Consider the following 24319-nt stretch of genomic DNA (forward strand, 5'->3'; position numbering starts at 1 on the left):
TTCACCTGGAATTCATTAGGTCACCTGAATCAAATCGGGTGTCAACCGTAAGAACGGTGGTTGCATAACATGGTCAAAGACAGGACCTTGTGCCAGACCGACAAATTATAAGGGTGAGCTTTACTATTGCTCCTACCAAGGATAGTAATTGCGTCCGACACGTTATAGACCATAATCAAAAGCATGTCACGGGACATTGCCTTAAACAGTTGCTTGTTCAACGCTTTCCTTTACAACCGGACGGTAGTTTGCCGAAAGGTAATATACGGAACAAGTAAACTGGACGTGTTGCTTTCCAAATACAAGGTTAGCAAGTGGGTGACACAAAACCGCAAGTTTTGAGCTAAAATTTTCAAATCTGAAACCCACCAAACCCACAAATATTTTGCAAACACCGGTAAAGGGTTATCCCGGAAAACTTATCTAGGGTAAAAACTAGATTTAATTTTCAAAAGATCAAATGTTTTCATAAAGATCCAATTTCCTTAATGGATCTAAATTTTTATAGTCATGTGGGACTGTAAACCATATCGTTACTACCATTGTTTATACCGCCGTATAGAAATCACTGATGTACAAAGTGTGAAGAATAAAGAAGTGATTCTAGTATTTCAAGACAATATTGCTTGAGGACAAGCAACGCTCAAGTGTGGGAATATTTGATAATGCTAAAAACGAACATATATTTCATAGCATTATTCCTCAAGAAAGACAAGCTTTTAGTTGCAATTGTTCTATTTACAAGTGATATTCGTTTAAATAATAAAAGGTGAAGACAAAAGACAGATTCGACGATTTGAAGACGCAAACGACCAAAAAGCTCAAAAGAACAAAAGACAATCAAAAAGGTTCCAATTATTGATAAGAAACGTCTCGAAATTACAAAAGTACAAGATTCAAAACGCAAAGTACAAGATATAAAATTGTACGCAAGGACGTTCGAAAATCCGGAACCGGGACTAGAGTCAACTCTTAACGCTCGACGCAACGGACTAAAAATTACAAGTTAACTATGTATATAAATATAATATAATATATAATTAATTATATTAATTATATATATATATTATATATATAAATAAAAACCGTCGGCAGCCAGAAACTCCAAGGGTGTGAAATGAAAATACCTCTCCGCGACTCGCGGAGTTATAAGGCTATTTTGCCGCGAGTCGCGGAGCCCCAAAATTCACTTCTGGCTATAAAGCCAACCGAATTCTGATCGAATTTAACATATTATTTTCTCAATCTCTCTCAATATATACGTAATATATTTATATTTATAATTTATATTTTAATTTTAATTATAATTCTAATAATAAGGTATGTTAGCAAATGTTGTAAGGGTGTAAGTCGAAATTCTGTCCGTGTAACGCTACGCTATTTTTAATCATTGTAAGTTATGTTCAACCTTTTTATATTAATGTCTCGTAGCTAAGTTATTATTATGCTTGTTTAAAACGAAGTAATCATGATGTTGGGCTAATTACTAAAATTGGGTAATTGGGCTTTGTACCATAATTGGGGTTTGGACAAAAGAACGACACTTGTGGAAACTAGACTATGGGCTATTAATGGGCTTTATATTTGTTTAACTAAATGAAAGTTTGTTAATGTTAATATAAAGATTTACAATTGGGCGTCCCTATAAATTACCATATACACTCGATCGGACACGATGGGCGGGGTATTTATATGTACGAATAATCGTTCATTTAACCGGACACGGGAATGGATTAATAGCCACTAGAATAATTAAAACAGGGGTGAAATTACATTCAAGGGTAATTGGTGTAATTGTTAACAAAGTAGTAAAACCTTGGTTTACACGCAGTCGATAACCTGGTGTATTCATTAAACAAAGTATTAAAACCTTGTTACAATTCGAATCCCCAATTAGTTGGAATATTTATCTTCGGGTATAATAATAATTTGACAAGGACACTTGCAATTTATATTTATGACTGATGGACTGTTATGGACAAAAACCAGACGGACATATTGAATAATCCAGGACAAAGGACAATTAACCCATGGGCATAAAACTAAAATCAACACGTCAAACATCATGATTACGGAAGTTTAAATAAGCATAATTCTTTTATATCATATTTAATTTCCTTTATTTTATATTTAATTGCACTTCTAATTATCGCACTTTTATTTATTGTTATTTTATTTAATCGCACTTTTAATTATCGTACTTTTAATTATCGCAATTTAATTTTATCGCATTTTTATTATTCGCAATTTCATTATTGTTATTTACTTTACGCTTTAATTTAAAGTCTTGTATTTATTTTATATTTCACATTAGGTTTTAACTGCGACTAAAAGTTTTAAAATCGACAAACCGGTCATTAAACGGTAAAAACCCCCCTTTATAATAATAATATTACCTATATATATATTTGTATTTTTATAAAAGTAAACTAATATAGCGTTGAGCTTTGTTTAAAGATTTCCCTGTGGAACGAACCGGACTTACTAAAAACTACACTACCGTACGATTAGGTACACTGCCTATAAGTGTTGTAGCAAGGTTTAAGTATATCCATTCTATAAATAAATAAATATCTTGTGTAAAATTGTATCGTATTTAATAGTATTTTCTGCTAAAATTTAATAACTATTTTATATACACCTCGCGAAACATCACATAGTAATTTACTTATGCTTACTAGTTAGTCTTGTTGGACTTTCTACCTTGTTGGGTGTGATGACCCGAAAATTTCTGACCAAATTTAAACTTTATCTTTAAATGATTTAACGTTTTCGACACGATAAGCAAAGTCTGTAAAACCGAATCTCAAATTTTTTGAACTATTCAAGTACCCTTCAGTTGTTCTCAACGATTCGCAAACCATTATATGTAAATAGATACATATATATATACTATAACTTGAAAACGTAACAAAGTTTTAATTGTTTAATACCGTACATTAAACTTATTGGTTTAAATATTTATTTGAATATATATGATAAGTTGAAATATTAATTGTATGAATAACTTGCGACGTATATTTAAAACGTGTTTATGAATGTTGAAAATATATATTAAGTTGGTCATAAAACGATTTGTTATTATATATATATCAATAAATAGCGAGACAATGATTTATAGAAGTAAATGACCAAAACACTCGAAAGTTTAAGATACACTTTGAATGATATAGTTTATTGATAATTTAAGACTATATTTTGACAAACGTACGAGTCACAAAACGTAAATTGCGAGTTTTCTAAGCGTACGAAAATGCGTTCGAGAAACCGGAACCGGGACATAAGTCGAGTGACAACGTACGAGTCATCGGAACGAAAATTACAAGTCAACTATGCATGTGAATTTAATATAATATATAATTAATTATATAAATTAAATATATTATATATATTATATAAAATTATGTCGACAAACAAAAAGTTAAAAGTTTGTGAGCTGGATCAGAGGGCCATGCGATCGCATGGCCTTGAAGCACAAATCCCATGCGATCGCATGGGGTACTTTTTCAGAAAAGGTTCTATAAATTGCTCGAGTTTGGGTTCAGTTTTTACACCTTTTCATCTATCCATCTATCCTCACTCCGTATGCATTATATTTATTTATTATATTATTATTATTATTATTATTATTATTAATCTTAAGATTAATATTATTATTAATCTTATTAATATTAGTATTATTAATTAGTATTATACATAAAATACTACGACGGAGTGCCGTTCGAGTAATTTAAAAACAAGTTTTACGAGCGGGATAGAGCTAAGGAAAATATGGGTTATAGCTATGGAGGTTATGGGTAATATTCATGGGTACTGTTCGCAAGTCAAACCTAGTGTTTATCTTCACCGTTGTATCTACGTACTTTTCTACAATATTGAATCTCAATATTGATACGTAAGCAATCATATTTTATCTTTTATATATTAATTGTGTATCCATGTCTAGTGCTCGAGTATATATATTTAAGCATGCTTGTATGCTAAATTTTGTCATTAAATAGTTTATAATGAATCACAAATTAAATACGTATATTACTGGTAAAAGATATATGATATACATGTTTTTGGAAAGCTGGCGAAAAATCAATAACTTTTCATTTAGATATCGAATAGTTTCGATGAACGGATTAAAAGATATGATCAACTGAATTATAATTGATGTTAATTGGAATTGCTTTTGAATCTGCAATTAATATGTAAACAACTTTTTTACGAGATTGATAAAATGGATTTTTGAATATTACCAACCGAGTAAATAAATCCTTATATAAGACACGTCTCGTTTTGTTGAACAATTGTCAAAACTGATTGTTTTATCATATTTTAAAGCCTTATAAAAACTATAGTTTAATCTTACAAGAATTGGGAAACTATGTGAAATATTAAAATGATTCGATTGCCATGATCATTCAACTATTGTATGGAGTCAGATTGACTTTTTGAAATAACTTTTGATAACTATTGTATATCGATCTCGAGCATTAGGATTGTGATACACTATGACCTGACCTAGCTTGATAGACATTTATTGACCAACATATGTTCTCTAGGTTGAGATCTACGGTTATTTGGTATTCCGAGTTTCGGTCACATTTCGATGAACAACTTTATGTGCTGCTAAGGTGAGTTTCATTTGCTCCCTTTTTAATTGCTTTTGCAATCTATATTTTTGGGCTGAGAATACATGCACTTTATTTTAAACGCAATGGATACAAGTACATACTAAATTCTACACCGAGTTTGAACCGAAAATCCCTTAGCTTTGGTAACTAGTAACTGCCGGTTATAAGAACTGGTGGGCGTGAGTAGTTGTATATGGATTCATAGGGCTTGACATCCCCGTCTGTTTCAGGTATAGAAACCCTAGCCTGAACTATAAAACAGACGTATGCTATATGAGGTTAGTACACGTTAGTTTGCGTGTATTGTACATGTTGGTTGCATGTATGTTTAAAACAGGGGGTACTTATTAAAACGTTAAAGTTTAGTTACCAGGGTGCTCAATCTTGTAGAATATTTTGATAAACGTTTCTGGATGAAACAACTGAAATCTTGTGATCCACCTTTATATACAAATTATGTGCAACACTAAAACTATGAACTCACCAACCTTTGTGTTGACACTTGTTAGCATGTTTATTCTCAGGTTTCCTTGAAGTCTTCCGATGTTTGCTTATATGTTAGACAAGCTATGTGCATGGAATCTTACATGACATATTTTTCAAGGAAACGTTGCATTCATCAAATCATCACCATGTATCTTATTTTGACTGCATTGTCAACGGAAGTATTATTGTAAACTATTATTTACGATGATCGTCTATATATAGAAATCATCAGATGTCGAAAACCTTTGATTTAAATATTCATTTATGGTGTGCCTTTTCAAAAGAATGCAATGTTTACAAAACGTATCATATAGAGGTCAAATACCTCGCAATGAAATCGATGAATGACGTGTTCGTCCATATGAATTTGGAGCGATCGTCACAGTTGGTATCAGAGCGTTGGTCCTAGTGAACCAGGTCTTGCATTAGTGTGTCTAACTGATAATTGTTAGGATACATTAGTAAGTCTGGACTTCGACTGTGTCTGCATGTCAAAAGTTTTGCTTATCATTTATTATCAGAAATTACCTGTCTATCATCTTAAGTCTAAATGCGTCTTATTGCATTGATTGCATAGATAGTGTATAGACCAAATTTCATATATTAGCATATCTGTTACTGTCAACTTTACCTGACAGCTTTTGAAAATTTCTCCCTAATTTGCGGGATCCCTTATACTATATATTGGTATTCTATGTAATTAGAATATCATCCGATACCCAAAAATCATTTCATACCAAAAATCCTTTATCTAATCGTGTAAGATGAATCCCGTATCTAGTTCAAATTCCTTAAACTCCGACAGCTATTCCGATATGGATATTCACCTGAATTCTGAAGACAGTGTAACCGGAATGGATCAACCAATTAGCCATCATCTATTCTGGATGAATTTGGGATGGGTTCGTAGTCTACTTAATTATTGGAGACAAGAAGAAGGTGATCCATTCCATCCACCACATTGCCCTCTTGGCAAAGAACCTGAAGCACTTACCGGCGAACCTATTCGTAATACCATTTTTTCTCCCATCTCCAGAATATCTCGTCATGATCATATACTCTCTCAAATTTTGGATCTTATTCATTCGCTCGTCCGAACCGCCAATCATCCCGGTGTAGTAGAAGAAGTCAACGAGCTTCACGCTCGGGTAGTAGCTTTGGAGAATATAGTGCAAAGGTTACAAGCACCAGCAGCATCACCGGCATCAACAGTACCACCGACAACAACACCAACAGTACCATTACCACCACCAACAACATCCGCATCGCAAACCTCAACTTCACAATCTGTTCCACGAGCATCAACGTCATACGCACCGTAGTTACCAAGAAATACCAGCAACAATAACCGATGAAGTATTAATTTCCCCTGAAGAAATTTTATGTATATTTAATATATATGAATTTTTAAATCAAAATAAATCTTTTCGTACTAAGCTATTACGTGTGAATCTTAACTGGTAGGTACTACTCGGTTAGTTCATATTACTAATATGCAATGATGTACATCCTTCCTTAACAACTTAACCATTGTTAACTATAATCTCTGTTTCAACTTAATGAATCCCATTTCATAATAAACCAAGTGTATTATTCAATTACATAATTGATTATACATTTTCATTTTCGATATACTCGAAACTTTCCAGAAAACATCATATGTGCCTTGCAAAGTTCGCAAGAATTCCACAAGCATCAACATCCTTCACCGAGGAATATCAATAAGAATAAATAATGAAGTATTGATTTCATTAGTGAAATACTCTGCGAAGATTATGTAATCTCTAATGTTTTAGAGATTATTCATCCAAGCCAAAAATCAAATGAGCTTAATATGATACTAACTCATTAAATCTGTATTACATCTGAAGAAAATATACATACATATATTTTCATAAAGACAGTAATAAAAAAAATTCTTTTGTACTAAGTATTAATTGTGAAATCTTTAACGGGTAGGTAATACCCGGGAAATATTTAAGTTCGCAATTAATATGTTACACTGTACATTCTTCAATTTTGATTCAAAAATCATTAACTATACTCACTATCTTCACAACGATATACAATCGTTTTCATACAAATTCAATTACATATTCTGATATTGACGGATCAGAATCCAAGTCATAACTCTGAACCCGTGACATCATTCTTAGATCTCTACATCTTTCAAAGCTATACATTGACTTCAAAACTGTGCAAGATCCTTTAATGTTGTTAATATCGAAAATAATCTTGCAATTCTTTTCAAGATATCAATTTTCATCACACTTCCAACCAGTCAACTTCGACTTTTCAGATTAACTTTATTGTAACCTTGACATATACGTTCTTGTTACAAGGGAACCTTTCATGTCCCACCACATTAGCAGTAAATTTACCAGCAACTTCATTAATCTGTGACCTAAGTTTCTTCGAAAAATCCCAATAATTATTCATTGAAACTCTATCAAGTACTCATATACAACTAGTAACAACAATTGTCATACCAACCACCGAGAATTAGCAATCAGTATTTTGAATCTCGCAGCATTTTCTACGACAACAGTTATATATAGATAACGTCTATCTTCTAGACCTACAGATTTCGAATGTGAATTTTCTGAAAAACACCTTAAACTATGAACTAGTTCTTGAAATCTTGAAAAATGCTGATGAAGCAGCAAAAACTGTAAACGACCTTAACAGTAAAAAGTTTGATGATAAAGGATAGTGTGCTGGCAAAGCTCAGAAAAAAGAGAAAGTTTGGAACTGGAAAACGGATTGAGCAAAGTATGAAAGAGGCTGTGGATAAATCACAAGGATGAAATCTGTCTTCAAAGAATCCAAATGATTCAGTATCTGCTGAAGCCATTAACGAATACCTTGCTTCCGAATCTAAACCCTTGTGAACAATATTCTTCATCATCCTCTGATATTAGAAATTCTAAGATTCATCGTATCTTTCATTATAAATTTCCTCCATATTTCTGGAGATAATTCCATAATCATTCTTATCGGAAATCAATTTTCTCCTTACGATATCTGTGTTACACCATAAAAGAAACTATTTTAGTTTCTAAATTCTGAAACTTTCAAGTTTAAAATATAAATGTTTTGAAGTAATGTTGGGAATTGAAGCATGAGTTAGTATAATATAATGACACTTGATCAACGTGAATATATTACAGTAAGTCATGATGAGTTTCTAATGGAACGTGATAAAGGTTCACAGATCATATCCTCATCATGAACCATGTTACATAACTCTTTCATTCTATATAATCTCTAAAAATATCAAGAAAATATTTTCTTAATGATTCGGTCTTTTTCGAGGTATTCTAGTAATTTGACAAGTCAGATTGTGCTATTACCATTTCTTTCTTAGAACATTAGTTATGTTCATCTGAAACTTCATACCTACGAATTCTGGACCATTATCCGCTTGACTTAAGGTCGGGAAGAGAAAACGAAAGCATGAAGTTCTGAAATATAATGGAGAACATAAAGCCCGATAACAACAATGAAATTACAAACCGTGTATATCAATGCGTATAGCAATATAAAGACACGGGAGAATGAAAAACACTATAACCCCAAGGTAATAGTAGAAGAAAATAACTTCCTCTGGTGACAGATGAAAAAGAAGAATGAAGGATACGATAGCCAGGAAAATATCCAGAATCAGAACTGGATTAAGCATTTTCACAATCTATTGGGATGTATGAAATAAGAAAGAAGATTATAGGAGTGGTGAAAATAAATGAAACGGAAGAGGTCAATTTATAGAGAAATATCAGACATAGCAATCGAGGCAGATTACGAATTTAATCAAAGAAAATCCTAATTTCTGCAAATTCTGAAGAATCAAATCTTATTTAGATTATGAAGATTTTCTATTCCTTAAATTCCGAAAATCAATCGTAACTACGTTAAAAGCTAAGACGAATCTCTATTCTTTCATTTCACTCTTTTACGATAACTTCTCTCATACGCTTCGAGAAATTGGATTGTTTTATCCATATAATTCAACGGTGATAAAATTCTATTTATCAACTCATATTCATCATGAAAACATTTCAATTGTTAGCCATGACGACCTCACTTAAATTTCGGGATGAAATTTCTTTAACGGGTAGGTACTGTGATGACCCGGAAATTTCTGACCAAATTTAAACTTTATCTTTAAATGATTTAATGTTTTCGACACGATAAGCAAAGTCTGTAAAACCGAATCTCAAAATTTTTGAACTATTCAAGTACCCTTCAGTTGTTCTCAACGATTCGCAAACCATTATATGTAAATAGATACATATATATATACTATAACTTGAAAACGTAACAAAGTTTTAATTGTTTAATACCGTACATTAAACTTATTGGTTTAAATATTTATTTGAATATATATGATAAGTTTGAATATTAATTGTATGAATAACTTGCGACGTATATTTAAAACGTGTTTATGAATGTTGAAAATATATATTAAGTTGGTCATAAAACGATTTGTTATTATATATATATATCAACAAATAGCGAGACAATGATTTATAGAAGTAAATGACCAAAACACTCGAAAGTTTAAGATACACTTTGAATGATATAGTTTATTGATAATTTAAGACTATATATTGACAAACGTACGAGTCACAAAACGTAAATTGCGAGTTTTCTAAGCGTACGAAAATGCGTTCGAGAAACCGGAACCGGGACATAAGTCAAGTGACAACGTACGAGTCATCGGAACGAAAATTACAAGTCAACTATGCATGTGAATTTAATATAATTTATAATTAATTATATAAATTAAATATATTATATATATTATATAAAATTATGTCGACAAACAAAAAGTTAAAAGTTTGTGAGCTTGATCAGAGGGCCATGCGATCGCATGGCCTTGAAGCACAAATCCCATGCGATCGCATGGGGTACTTTTTCAGAAAAGGTTCTATAAATTGCTCGAGTTTGGGTTCAGTTTTTACACCTTTTCATCTATCCATCTATCCTCACTCCGTATGCATTATATTTATTTATTATATTATTATTATTATTATTATTATTATTATTATTATTATTATTATTATTATTATTAAGATTAATATTATTGTTAATCTTATTAATATTAGTATTATTAATTAGTATTATACATAAAATACTACGACGGAGTGCCGTTCGAGTAATTTAAAAACAAGTTTTACGAGCGGGATAGAGCTAAGGAAAATATGGGTTATAGCTATGAAGGTTATGGGTAATATTCATGGGTACTGTTCGCAAGTCAAACCTAGTGTTTATCATCTCCGTTGTGTCTACGTACTTTTCTACAATATTGAATCTCAATATTGATACGTAAGCACTCATATTTTATCTTTTATATATTAATTGTGTATCCATGTCTAGTGCTCGAGTATATATATTTAAGCATGCTTGTATGCTAAATTTCGTCATTAAACAGTTTATAATGAATCACAAATTAAATACATATATTACTGGTAAAAGGTATATGATATACATGTTTTTGGAAAGCTGGCGAAAAATCAATAACTTTTCATTTAGATATCGAATAGTTTTGATGAACGGATTAAAAGATATGATCAACTGAATTATAATTGACGTTAATTGGAATTGCTTTTGAATCTGCAATTAATATGTAAACAACTTTTTTACGAGATTGATAAAATGGATTTTTGAATATTACCAACCGAGTAAATAAATCCTTATATAAGACACGTCTCGTTTTGTTGAACAATTGTCAAAACTGATTGTTTTATCATATTTTAAAGCCTTATAAAAACTATAGTTTAATCTTACAAGAATTGGGAAACTATGTGAAATATTAAAATGATTCGATTGCCATGATCATTCAACTATTGTATGGAGTCAGATTGACTTTTTGAAATAACTTTTGATAACTATTGTATATCGATCTCGAGCATTAGGATTGTGATACACTATGACCTGACCTAGCTTGATAGACATTTATTGACCAACATATGTTCTCTAGGTTGAGATCTACGGTTATTTGGTATTCCGAGTTTTGGTCACATTTCGATGAACAACTTTATGTGCTGCTAAGGTGAGTTTCATTTGCTCCCTTTTTAATTGCTTTTGCAATCTATATTTTTGGGCTGAGAATACATGCACTTTATTTTAAACGCAATGGATACAAGTACATACTAAATTCTACACCGAGTTTGAACCGAAAATTCCTTAGCTTTGGTAACTAGTAACTGCCGGTTATAAGAACTGGTGGGCGTGAGTAGTTGTATATGGATCCATAGGGCTTGACATCCCCGTCTGTTTCAGGTATAGAAACCCTAGCCTGAACTATAAAACAGACGTATGCTATTTGAGGTTAGTACACGTTAGTTTGCGTGTATTGTACTTGTTGGTTGCATGTATGTTTAAAACAGGGGTACTTATTAAAACGTTAAAGTTTAGTTACCAGGGTGCTCAATCTTGTAGAATATTTTGATAAACGTTTCTGGATGAAACAACTGAAATCTTGTGATCCACCTTTATATACAAATTATGTGCAACACTAAAACTATGAACTCACCAACCTTTGTGTTGACACTTGTTAGCATGTTTATTCTCAGGTTTCCTTGAAGTCTTCCGATGTTTGCTTATATGTTAGACAAGCTATGTGCATGGAATCTTACATGACATATTTTTCAAGGAAACGTTGCATTCATCAAATCATCACCATGTATCTTATTTTGACTGCATTGTCAACGGAAGTATTATTGTAAACTATTATTTACGATGATTGTCTATATGTAGAAATCATCAGATGTCGAAAACCTTTGATTTAAATATTCATTTATGGTGTGCCTTTTCAAAAGAATGCAATGTTTACAAAACGTATCATATAGAGGTCAAATACCTCGCAATGAAATCGATGAATGACGTGTTCGTCCATATGAATTTAGAGCGATCGTCACATTGGGCCTTAGCCCACCCTACACTAGTTAGTGGACTATTTAATTAGCCCAATTATTATTAGCTAGTGATCTATTAATATGTAAGACAAATACCCATTTATTAGAGGAACATACTAGCATTTATGTCAAGTATTATCCTTAATGTTGCATGGGATCCCAACATAAGAACCAACTTTAGACAACCATTAACCAAAAAGCAAAAGTTGGTCTCCCTTGTCCCCCTCCAAAAATCACGGCCACCTTACCCCCTCCCTCACCCCATCCACCTATAAATACAAGCATCATTCCATCCATTTTACACTTGCTTTCATTTGTAATTCACACACATTCACTCTCTAATTATCTCTCTAGTTCTTCTCTCTCTAAAAAGTGTAAGTATTGATTTTTCTTCTTATTCTTCCTCTCTCTCTCTCTCTCTCACAAATTCATCATCATCATCATCATCATCATCATCATCATCATCATCATCATCATCATCATCATCATCATCATCATCATCATCATCATCATGGGTCTAGCTTTTTAGCTTTGATCTTGATTACATCTTGTAGATTCAAACTTAGATTTGAATCCTTCAAGAACATGGAAGATTCAAGCTTTTTAGCTTTGAATCTTCACCCACTTTGTAGATCTATATTTTTTTAACTTTAATCTTGCTATTTTGTTATAAAGATTCAAACTTGTGTTTGTAATCTTCATGTAACTTAAAGATCCAAGCTTTATGCTTCAAGATCTTCAAGAACAACCAAGATGCAAGCTTTCTAGCTTGAATCTTCATATCATTTGTTGGATCTAAGTTTTCTAACTTATGATCTCATTATTTTGTTATAAAGATCAAAACTTGTGTTTATGGTCTTCATATAACTTAAAGATCTAAGCTTTATGCTTCAAGTTCTTCAAGAACACTAAAGGTTCAAGCTTTCTAGCTTTGTGACCTTATAACTTGTGTGAAAAGGATCCAAGCTCTCTAGCTTAGGGTTCCATCACTTTATTTAACTTAGATTATGTTCATACTTGTTTGATTGAGGTAAAGTTTGTAGCTTTAGTTGTAAATGTAACTTGTAATTGTGTTAAGACTAAGGATATGATGTAACCTTGGTTCATCATCCATCTAAGACTCTTAAATGAGTTGTGTTCTTACTTGGTCTTAACATATTGTGTGTTGATGGTAGAATCTTGGTCAAGGTGATGCTAACCCATCAACGAGTTGTACACTTGAAGCTACAAGCATCAAGGATGAGAACCGTGATGAGCATCAAGCACTAAGAACCCCACCGGAGCACATTGTTTACTGTTTTCGTGATCTGATCAGACAACCTGGGCTACTGGAAAGATGATTTTCAGTTAGTTCGGTTCGATTAGATGATTTTCCATTTAGACCTCGTCTTAATCCGAGTTACGGTTTAGGATTTATGGCCTTCCGAAAGTCACTACACCCTATTAAGGTTGTGCTGAAATTTCTGACCTAATCGCACTTAGACCGCCACCATGGTCAAACGAAGATGAGTTAGGTTTTGAAAATTGGTCAGAGGTTAGGGGACTCATATACGGAGCCATAGCCACTGATTACGAATCTTTTCGATTTATGTAGAGGTCGTAGCAGCTGACCGAATTCGGCCTATTGTTTCGATCTCTATTCTTGTCAAACTTACTTAGCTTTTATGATGATGAACGATGATGATGATGACACTTAAACTTATTTTATGCACTATTAGAACTTATGAGGATAACACACTGACCTAATAACCTTTGACTTAGGTTGGCGACCTTTCGGACCGACTTACTACTTGCATACTTTCATTATCGACTTTACCGCTCTTATCACTGTGAGTTATAGCATCCCTTTTTACTTTAATTATTTTGGGACTGAGAATACATGCGCTTTTTACATTTTACATACTAGGCACGAGTACTTAAGCTTTATATATGTGTGGGTTATACAACGGCATAAACTTTCCCCTTAGCTAGGTAACGTTTAGTCATTGGTTTTTGAACCGGTGAACGCGAATCTTAGATATGGATCCATAGGGTTTGACATCCCCACTCAGGCTAGTCGCGCTAGTATTTAATGGGTGTTTAATACTTCGTAAACATACACACTCGCCAAGTGTACTTTTAGGGGGTTATAAACGTTAAGTTAGTTACCAAGTGCCCACGGTTAAACATATACTTTTCATACTGCTTTGGAACACTGAAATCTCGTGGCCTACCTTACATTACTGTTACAACTTAAACTATAGCTCACCAACATTATTGTTGATGTTTTTAAGCATGTTTTCTCAGGTTCTTAGAGGTTTGTTGCTTTCGCTGTTTAGACTTGCTGTTAAGGACCTGCTGTGCTAGAATTCCGCTGCATAATCTTAGAGATGTCTCAATCATGGAACTTTTCATTTGCATTCGTAGTTTATGTTATTTTCAAATAATGACTTTGTAACGACCTTTGTGTCACGTTATCTTTTGTAAACGCTATGTCTTTTATGAATGCAAAACTGGTTTTCAAATAGCATGTAGTACTTGATCGTGTAAAGATCCTGTTGTTGACGAATCGTACACGATGGTTTTATACGGGGCATCACATTTAGTATCAGAGCATTGGTTGTAGGTAATTAGGTTGCATTAGTGAGTCTATACCGGACCGAGTAGGATTCACTAATAGGACTAATCTACAACTTGCTAGTTTACTTGTTTCTGAGGAACTTACTGCATGCTGCTGCTTACTTCTACTGCTATATGACGTATACTGCTACTTGATTTTCATCACTGTATGCTATTATCTGCTTTCGATTGCATGATATTTCTGTACGATTTATTGCCATGCTATTTACTGCTATAGGTGATCTAGACTATCGTAGTTATTTTGCCTAATACATGCTTGCTTTATGACTTACTGACATGGAAAAAGATATTTTTCCCTGTTCAGATGTTGGATGTCCCGCCCGTTATCATTTTGGAGAGCGACTCAGACTCACCCTCCAACTCGCCGACCATTGTTGCCAATTCACAGATCCCATCGTCAACACACTCCAGTGACTCTGGCGCTTTGACCTCTGGAGCCAGTGGCCATGCACCCGACCCAGTGATCACCTCAGACGGACACGAGGATCCACCAGAGATTCCAGCTCCACTCATCCCAGGACCCTCAGAGCCACATCACCATTCTGGTGGTGTTGTGATTCCAGGGGAATATAAGGACGTTCCATTCCATAATGAGCATAACCATTGGTGCAGACGCCTTCCTGATGGACGTGTCGTGCCGATTCCGCCTTTCAGATATCGGATTATGACTACCGGCCGAGCAGAGCCACCCTCAGCTGTTTTCAACGACTCATCATCCTACGACTCATCCTCTGATGACTCCAGTGACAAGGATTCCGATGAGGACCCTGAGGAGATGCCCAGGCAGCCACCCTCTACCCCGCCGAAGAAGCGGCATCGTTTCGATGGTACCGTTATTCCAGGGGTTAACGGAGGTAGGTTTTCCGTTAACGCACATGGACTGAGGACTAGGGTCACCGCCCGTAAGTGGGTTGTGCCGTATCCTGCCAATCCATTCGTGCATAAGGCTTACCGTTACGCACCATCTACTTCTGGCGCTGGACCACCTGCATTACCTGTACCGACTGCACCGCCTGCCCCACCATCTCCCTCCTTCGAGGAACTGACAAGGGAAGTGGAGATCCTCCGTGCTCGGGTAATTGAGCTCGAGGACCAGATGTCCCACGTAATGGATATCCTTTACCCACCGTCACCATAGGGCATTGTAGTAGATTTCATTATGTAATCTCATTTGTAGTTTCATGTTCTACTCATGTATTGTGCAAACCCATGCAGATGTATGCAACTTATTATTAATGAATGGAACTTAGTGTTGTTTAATTTTTGTACGGTGTTCTAATTACGTTACTGTATGGTGATTTTGTGGTATCTGTATCTAGTTACATTGCTTAGTTAACATGTGTTGCGTTGATTCCATGTTGGTTGCCATATACTATATTATTTATTAAATGCTGGATTTTGACTTAAGTCAAAATTTCTGTTTAGAAGAGCAATGGCAAACGGAAGAGCAGCGCCAACAGCAGTACAAATTGAGGAAATGATTGCATAAAGAGTAGCCGCAGCTATTGCGAAAATCAACCCCCAAGCTCCACCAGTTAACCCGCCCATCCATAACGGGTGTACATATAAGGAGTTACAAAGCTGCAATGTAACAACCCTCACTTTTTGACTTCTAAATTACTGAATTAACCCTAGGGTTATATGTCTGACTATATGTATTAAGGGTTGTTATATACAATTAAATATTGACCGAATAGTAATTTTTAGTCAACAATGTACGCTTAAATAAATAATATATTATTAATTTATATAATTTGAAATAATTTAACTAAGTATATAAACTTTGTATCACTTTTATTATTTAGTTAATGTATTATATATTTAACTATATAATAAATCCAATTATATATAAATGTAATAATATTTACAAACTTACTAAAGCTATAGTTTAATAATTAAAATCATAATTATTATTAAAAATACAAAATACCGAATTATTTATTATTTTTATGCAAAATTTGTATTTATTAATTAAATAAAAAAAATAAAATAAAAATAAAATAAAATATTATTGACAAATATTCTTGGAAAAACATTAAATAAATTTGTTTATTTACATAAAAAAATCCTTAAAATAAATAATAAATAAATAAATAAATAAATAAATAAATTACTTTTTAATTAAAAATTTTAATGGAAAAACTACTTTTATTATTTTATTTTGTGCATTATCCCATGACCTAACATTTAATACTTTTTAATTTTAAAATCCCATTAAGAATTAAATATTTCTTTTTTTAATTATTTTATTCTTTTTACCTAATTTTTTCAAGTATAAATACCCCTCATTTCTCATTCAAACTCACACCAAAATTTCTCTCATTCTCTCTTTGAAGAATTACTACTAGTAAGTATTCTTTTCTTACTTTTTATTTTTTTACTTTTTACTTTTTACTTTTTACTTCGATTATTATTTTTACCGAAATATGTAAATAATGTTATAAATTATATGCAATTAAAAATAAAATAAATAACATGTATACATTATTACTATTACTAGAACCTATAACCTACTACTTATATTGTAACATAAAAACATTTTGGGATATGTATTAGAGATGTATAGATCTTCGAACTTTCTTGACGAATGGTTTCTATGAGATTCTAGGCAGAGGGTTTGGATTTCCGATTTAAAGGGTCCTATGGCTCAAGCCCCTAGATTTAAATTAGCCATTCGAAGGGAAATGGGTGATTGGAAGCTTATCTAATACGACAAGTATCCTAAAATGGAAAACACTGATAAAAGTAGAAACTCTCTAGTCATAGAAACTTAGTAAAATAAGAAACTTTCTAAAAATGGAAACTTTATAAAAATAGTAACTTACTAGGAATAGAAACTTAGTAAAACAAACTATACTTAAACACATACTTAAACTTACACATGGGCAAAACACTTAACTACTCTTAAATGTCAATAGGTTGACTTTCCTGCTCACTCGTTCAAATCTTTATTCCGAGGAATAACTCTCTCTCTACTTACTAAGGTGAATTCATAGCCCCTCTTTAATTGCTAGCAAACTTACTTACTTTTACTTGGGGTGAGACACATGCTGTTTTTACTTTTTATACTTTAGACACAAGTACCAAACTGTTAAACTATGCTATACCCGGCTATGTCCGACTAAGTCCCTACACTGATATTTTTAATTGCTGCGGCATGCTTAATTATTGGGGGTAGGCCTATCGGGAGTAACGTCCCCGATACATTTGACCAAGTCATTGTATTACTTAATAATGAAATTAAACCGACAAGGATAGACACAACTTGTCATGGGGCAAACTTGAACGTTTAGTCTAAATATCACGCATTGGCATAACTTTTTGATCCTGCGGGAGATCAACTTTACAAACTAAATCTTGTGGTCTAAAACAATGACAAACTTTTTGTTAAACCTATGAACTTCACTCAACCTTTTTGGTTGACACTTTAGCATGTTTTGTCTTAGGTGCTGTTTGATTCAAGCTCTTATACTTACTGCTTATGTGATGCTACTTGGACATAGGATCAAGAGATATCACATTTATTACTTCTGCATGTGAACATTTACGATATTGTTATTCCTGTCATTGTAACGACATTTCATTTTCCGCTGCGTACTCATTAAAGTTAAATTCATCATTTAGTATTGTTCTCGTTTATTATAATATGTTGGTATGTTTTGATAATAGTGACGTTCCTTCCAGACCCTATTGGGAGGACGTTACAGATTGGTATCAGAGCATAACCAGGCTGTTATAGAGAACCAGGATTGCATTTTTATGTGTGCCTTATTTGTTAGCTAGGGTGCCTTAGCAATCTAGGAAACTATAACCTTTCCTGCCTTAGAATTAAAGCACTTAGGATTGCCCCACAATCTTAACGATTATGCTTTAATAAACTTGACTTAAAGATTCTAATCAAAATATCCTTCCTAATGTTAGGATGTCTAATTATCATCAAACGACCAAAATGAGTCTTTTCAAGCCAACCGAAAAAGATACTGAAAGGTCTTCCACAGAAAGACCAGTCCAAAGTCCACCTTATGACTTTGGTGGTCCTCCCTCACCAAATTATAGCCCAAATACTACTCTAAAGTTACATGGGTCTCCTGAATACTATCCAACCCCAAGGAATAAAGACAAGAGGAAATGTCTTGAAGAAACTGGGCCGTCAAAGAAAAGATCCCGATCTCCTTCCTACGATGAAGTTGATGCCAAGTACGAGCTCATGAATCTGCGAAAAACTACCGATGACCTAATTCGCCATATTGCAAGGATCGATTTTCAAATGAAGGAAAAAGACCTAGCGATCAAGAAGCTCAGGGAGGAAAATGCTGAACTAAAGAAAAGAGATAAAGTTGGTGAAGTATGAAGGTGATAGAAATACCCGATGGGGGAAGCAATCTCTCTCTTGCTTAAGAGAAGATGTTGACCTTAGATTGAAGATGGAGGAAAACCGTGTGAATAATCAACTTTCTATAAGGGACCACAAGTACCATGTAATCAACAATGAAGTTTCTAAACTTTATGATAATCTCGAGTTCCTGCATGAGAAACAAAAGGCAAGGAACGAGAAAGTTGATGAGTTTATGAAGAAGGTGGAGGATGAGAAGAAGAAATATGAAGATTACTTCAATCTTAATATTTCCTAGATTATTTTTCCAATTCCTTGTCTATGTAAAGGCTATGCCTTAAACTATTTCTATTTGAAAATCGTGTAATAAAGACTTATTTAATGCCTCATTCTAATAATATAAAGTGTTTTATTAATATCATGCGATATCAATACTTTATTTTATTCATACTTGTGATTGCTCAAACTTATAACTTGTTAAACTTATCAAACATATGTTCACTTTTATGTAGTGACATCATGGTTCATTCAGCTGCACCTACCGTTAACAACGTTGTGTTAACTACTGAACAATTCCAACAGTTACTCGCTGCCGCCTAAGGCAACGCCCAAGCTAATCATGCTAATACTCAACCGAAACCTTGTTCCTACAAGGATTTTTCAAACTGTCATCCTCCTGCATTTAAAGGGACTGAAGAAGATGTCGAACTAGTTCGTTGGTTCGAGAAGATGGAATCTATTTTTCGTATTTGCAACTGTGGTGATAACGATCGAGTAAAGTATGCCACTAGCTCATTGGGTGGCAATGCTTTAACTTGGTGGACTGCTCATGCCAAGTCCATAGGAATTGATAATGCTAATGCAATTCCATGGGATGAACTCAAAAGCATGATGGTCAACAAATTCTGTCCTCGAAGTCAAGTTCAGAAACTTGAAGCTGAGTTCTGGGAACTCAAGGTCAAGGGTACTGACATTGAGAACTATACCAATCGTTATCTGGAGCTATCTACTCTATGTCCTGAAATGTTTCCTACTGAAGCTAGAAGAATTGAGCGGTATATTGAAGGTCTTTTCGAGGATGTTCAAGGGAATGTTATTGCTACTGAGAAGGTTACTTTGGATGCTGTAATTCTCATGGCACAAAATCTCATGTTGGCCAAGAGAAGAAGGGCGTCGACCAATAAGCAAGTTGAAACTAAGTGTAATGATGGTAAGAGGAAGTTTGAGCCATCTCAAGGTTCGGCTCAGAATTATAATAAGAAGCCTGCGGATGGTTTAAGGTTGAATTATAAGGGTACTTATCCTTTCTGTATTCGTTGTGAAAGGCATCACCCGGGGAAGTGTACTGCGGTTTGTGCGTTGTGTAAGAAAGTGGGACACGTTTCTAAGACGTGTAAGACTCCTCCGAAGGATAAGGCTATTGTTCAGGCCAAAGCTCCTCCTACATGCTATACTTGTGGCGAGAAGGGACACATTAGTCCGAATTGTCCTAAGAAGAAAGATAATCCCGTTACTGGAGCTAATGCTACTGCTGCGAAGGGTCGTGCGTTTGTTATTACTGCTGCTGAAGCCCGAGATGAAGATGAAGTTATCACGGGTACGTATCTTGTCAATAATTTCTTTGCAACTATTTTATTCGATACTGGTGCCGACAGAAGTTACGTGTCTAGTGATTTTTGTACCCTATTTGCTGAAAAGCCTCAACCCTTAGAAACTAAAAGATTAGTAGAAGTAGCCAATGGAAAGGTCATGCAAGTCGATAAAGTCTATAAAAACTGCAACCTAATCTTAGCCGATAAAGAATTTAAGATAGACCTTTTGCTGGTCGAGCTCGGAAGTTTTGACGTCGTAGTTGGAATGGACTGGTTACGTCCATTGAGAGCTGCCATCATGTGTTACGATAAAACCATTCATGTTCCATTGGGAAATGGAGAGACTCTTATCATCCAAGGTGAAAAGAGTGGTTCCAATCTCAATATTATCTCCTGTATTAAAACCCGCAAACATCTTATGAAAGGTTATCCAGCTATTCTAGCCCACGTTAAGATGATCGAATCGAAATAGAAGTGTATTGAAGATGTACCATTGGTTAAAGACTTTCCCGATGTGTTTCCTGAAGATCTTCCAGGTCTTCCACCTCCTCGACAAGTTAAATTTCAAATTGATTTAGCTCCCGGTGCTGCTCCTATTGCTAAAGCACCATACCGTTTAGCACCTTCCAAAATGAAGGAACTTTCCAACCAGCTCCAAGAACTATTGAATAAAGGTTTCATTCGTCCAAGCTCGTCCCCATGGGGAGCTCCTATTCTATTTGTTAAAAAGAAGGATGGTACGTTAAGGATGTGCATTGATTACCACGAACTTAACAAGCTTACTATCAAGAACCGTTATCTGTTGCCACGTATTGATGATCTATTCGACCAACTTCAAGGGTCAATTGTTTATTCAAAGATTGATTTGAGGTCCGGATATCACCAACTTAGAGTCAAGGAATCTGATATTCCTAAGACTGCTTTTCGCACTCGTTATGGGCACTATGAATTCTGTGTCATGCCTTTTGGTTTGACCAATGCTCCTACCATTTTCATGGATCTCATGAACCGTGTCTGCAAACCTTATCTCGATAAATTTGTCATTGTTTTCATTGATGACATTTTGATCTACTCCAAGAGTGAGAAGGAACATGAGCAACATCTGCGCGTGATTCTTGAACTCTTACGAAAGGAACAACTCTACGCTAAGTTTTCTAAGTGCGAGTTTTGGCTCAAAACCGTACAATTCCTCAGACACGTTGTTGATAGTAATGGAATACATGTCGATCCAGCTAAGATTACCGCTATCCAGAACTGGGAGATACCAAAGACGGCGAAGCATATTCGTCAATTTTTGGGACTTGCCGGTTATTATCGGAGATTCATAAAGGATTTTTCCCTTCTTGCCAAACCTCATACGAAGCTAACTCAAAAAGGGAAAAAGTTTGAGTGGTCCGAAGAACAGGAATCTGCTTTCAAGATTCTGAAAGAGAAGTTGACCACAGCCCCGATTCTATCTTTACCTGAAGGTACTGACGATTTTGTTGTTTACTGCGATGCCTCAAAGCAAGGCTTTGGTTGTGTTTTAATGCAACATGAAAAGGTTATTGCCTACGCATCTAGACAGTTGAAGAAACACGAGGAGAACTATACCACACACGACCTTGAGTTAGGTGCCGTGGTATTTGCATTAAAGATATGGAGACATTATCTATATGGTACCCAGTTTACGGTGTACACTGACCATAAAAGTCTTCGACACATCTTTGATCAAAAACAGCTAAATATGAGGCAAAGCCGATGGCTCGAGTTATTGAACGATTATGACTGTAAGATGGAATATCATCCTGGCAAGGCAAACGTAGTTGCTAATGCCCTTAGTCGAAAAGACGATGTTAAACGTGTTCGTACCTTAAACCTGAAAATCAAATCAAATCTTATATCACGAATCTGCGAAGCTCAACTGGAAGCTATTAAACCAACACTTATCGAAGGTGAAGGACCTATCGGTTTCGAGAACCAACTCCAAGTGAAAGCTAATGGTACACGGTACTTTGGCAACAGAATTTGGGTTCCTCGCTTCGGTAATCTCCGTGAACTAGTCTTGGATGAAGCGCATAAGACTAGGTATTCTATTCATCCGGGTTCCAGTAAGATGTACCACGATGTGAAGGAATTCTACTGGTGGCCTAATATGAAAGCCGACATTGCTACTTATGTTAGTAAGTGTCTCACTTGTTTGAAAGTCAAGGCTGAACATTAAAAGCCTTCTGGTCTGTTGACACAACCTGATATTCCGCAGTGGAAGTGGGAATGTATCGCTATGGACTATATTACTAAATTGCCCAAGACTTCTAGTGGCAATGATACTATATGGGTCATAGTAGATCGTCTTACTAAATCTGCTCATTTCTTACCGATCAAGGAGACCGACAAGATGGAGAAATTGTCACAACTGTATATCAAAGAAATTGTCTCTCGTCATGGTGTTCCTATATCAATAATATCCGATCGCGACAGTAGATTCACTTCCAGATTCTGGAAATCCTTACAATCTGCTCTTGGAACTCAACTCGACATGAGTACTGCTTATCATCCGTAAACCGATGGTCAAAGTGAACGAACCATTCAAACATTGGAAGATATGCTTCGCGCTTGTGTTATCGACTTCGGCAAAGGCTGGGATAGACATTTGCCTTTGGTTGAAATCTCTTACAATAATAGTTACCACTCAAGTATTAAGGCTGCACCTTTTGAGGCCTTATATGGACGAAAATGTAGATCCCCACTGTGCTGGGATGAATTAGAGGACAGACAGTTAACTGGTCCTAAAATCATACACGAGACAACCGAAAAGATAGTTCAGATTAAGAAACGAATAGAAACTGCCCGCAGCCGACAGAAGAGCTATGCTAATAAAGGTCGGAAAGATTTGGAATTCCAAGTTGGTGACAAAGTCATGTTAAAAGTATCCCCTTGGAAAGGCGTCATTCGTTTTGGTAAACGAAGCAAACTAAGTCCGCGTTTTGTTGGACCCTTCAAGATTACTGAAAGGATCGGACCCGTGGCTTATCGATTAGAATTACCTGCTGAACTTAGTAGCGTACACAACGTATTTCATGTCTCGAATCTTAAAAAGTGTCTCGCTAATGACACTCTCGTTATTCCTTTGGATGACATTCGCATTGATGATAAAATGCACTTCATAGAGGAACCCGTAGAAGTCATGGACCGATCTGCTAAACGCTTAAAACAAAGCACCATACCTACTGTTAAGATCCGTTGAAATTCACGACGTGGCCCCGAGTATACCTGGGAACGTGAAGACCAAATGAAACAGAAATATCCCCATCTCTTCTCAACCGCTGATGCATCCGAGAAGTCTACCTAAAACTTCGGGACGAAGTTTTTATTAACGGGGAGGTACTGTAACAACCCTCACTTTTCGACTTCTAAATTACTGAATTAACCCTAGGGTTATATGTCTGACTATATGTATTAAGGGTTGTTATATACAATTAAATATTGACCGAATAGTAATTTTTAGTCAACAATGTACGCTTAAATAAATAATATATTATTAATTTATATATTTTGAAATAATTTAACTAAGTATATAAACTTTGTATCACTTTTATTATTTAGTTAATGTATTATATATTTAACTATATAATAAATCCAATTATATATAAATGTAATAATATTTACAAACTTACTAAAGCTATAGTTTAATAATTAAAATCATAATTATTATTAAAAATACAAAATACCGAATTATTTATTATTTTTATGCAAAATTTGTATTTA

The sequence above is a fragment of the Rutidosis leptorrhynchoides genome, chromosome 4 (assembly GCF_046630445.1).
Source record: "Rutidosis leptorrhynchoides isolate AG116_Rl617_1_P2 chromosome 4, CSIRO_AGI_Rlap_v1, whole genome shotgun sequence".
NCBI lineage: Eukaryota > Viridiplantae > Streptophyta > Magnoliopsida > Asterales > Asteraceae > Rutidosis > Rutidosis leptorrhynchoides.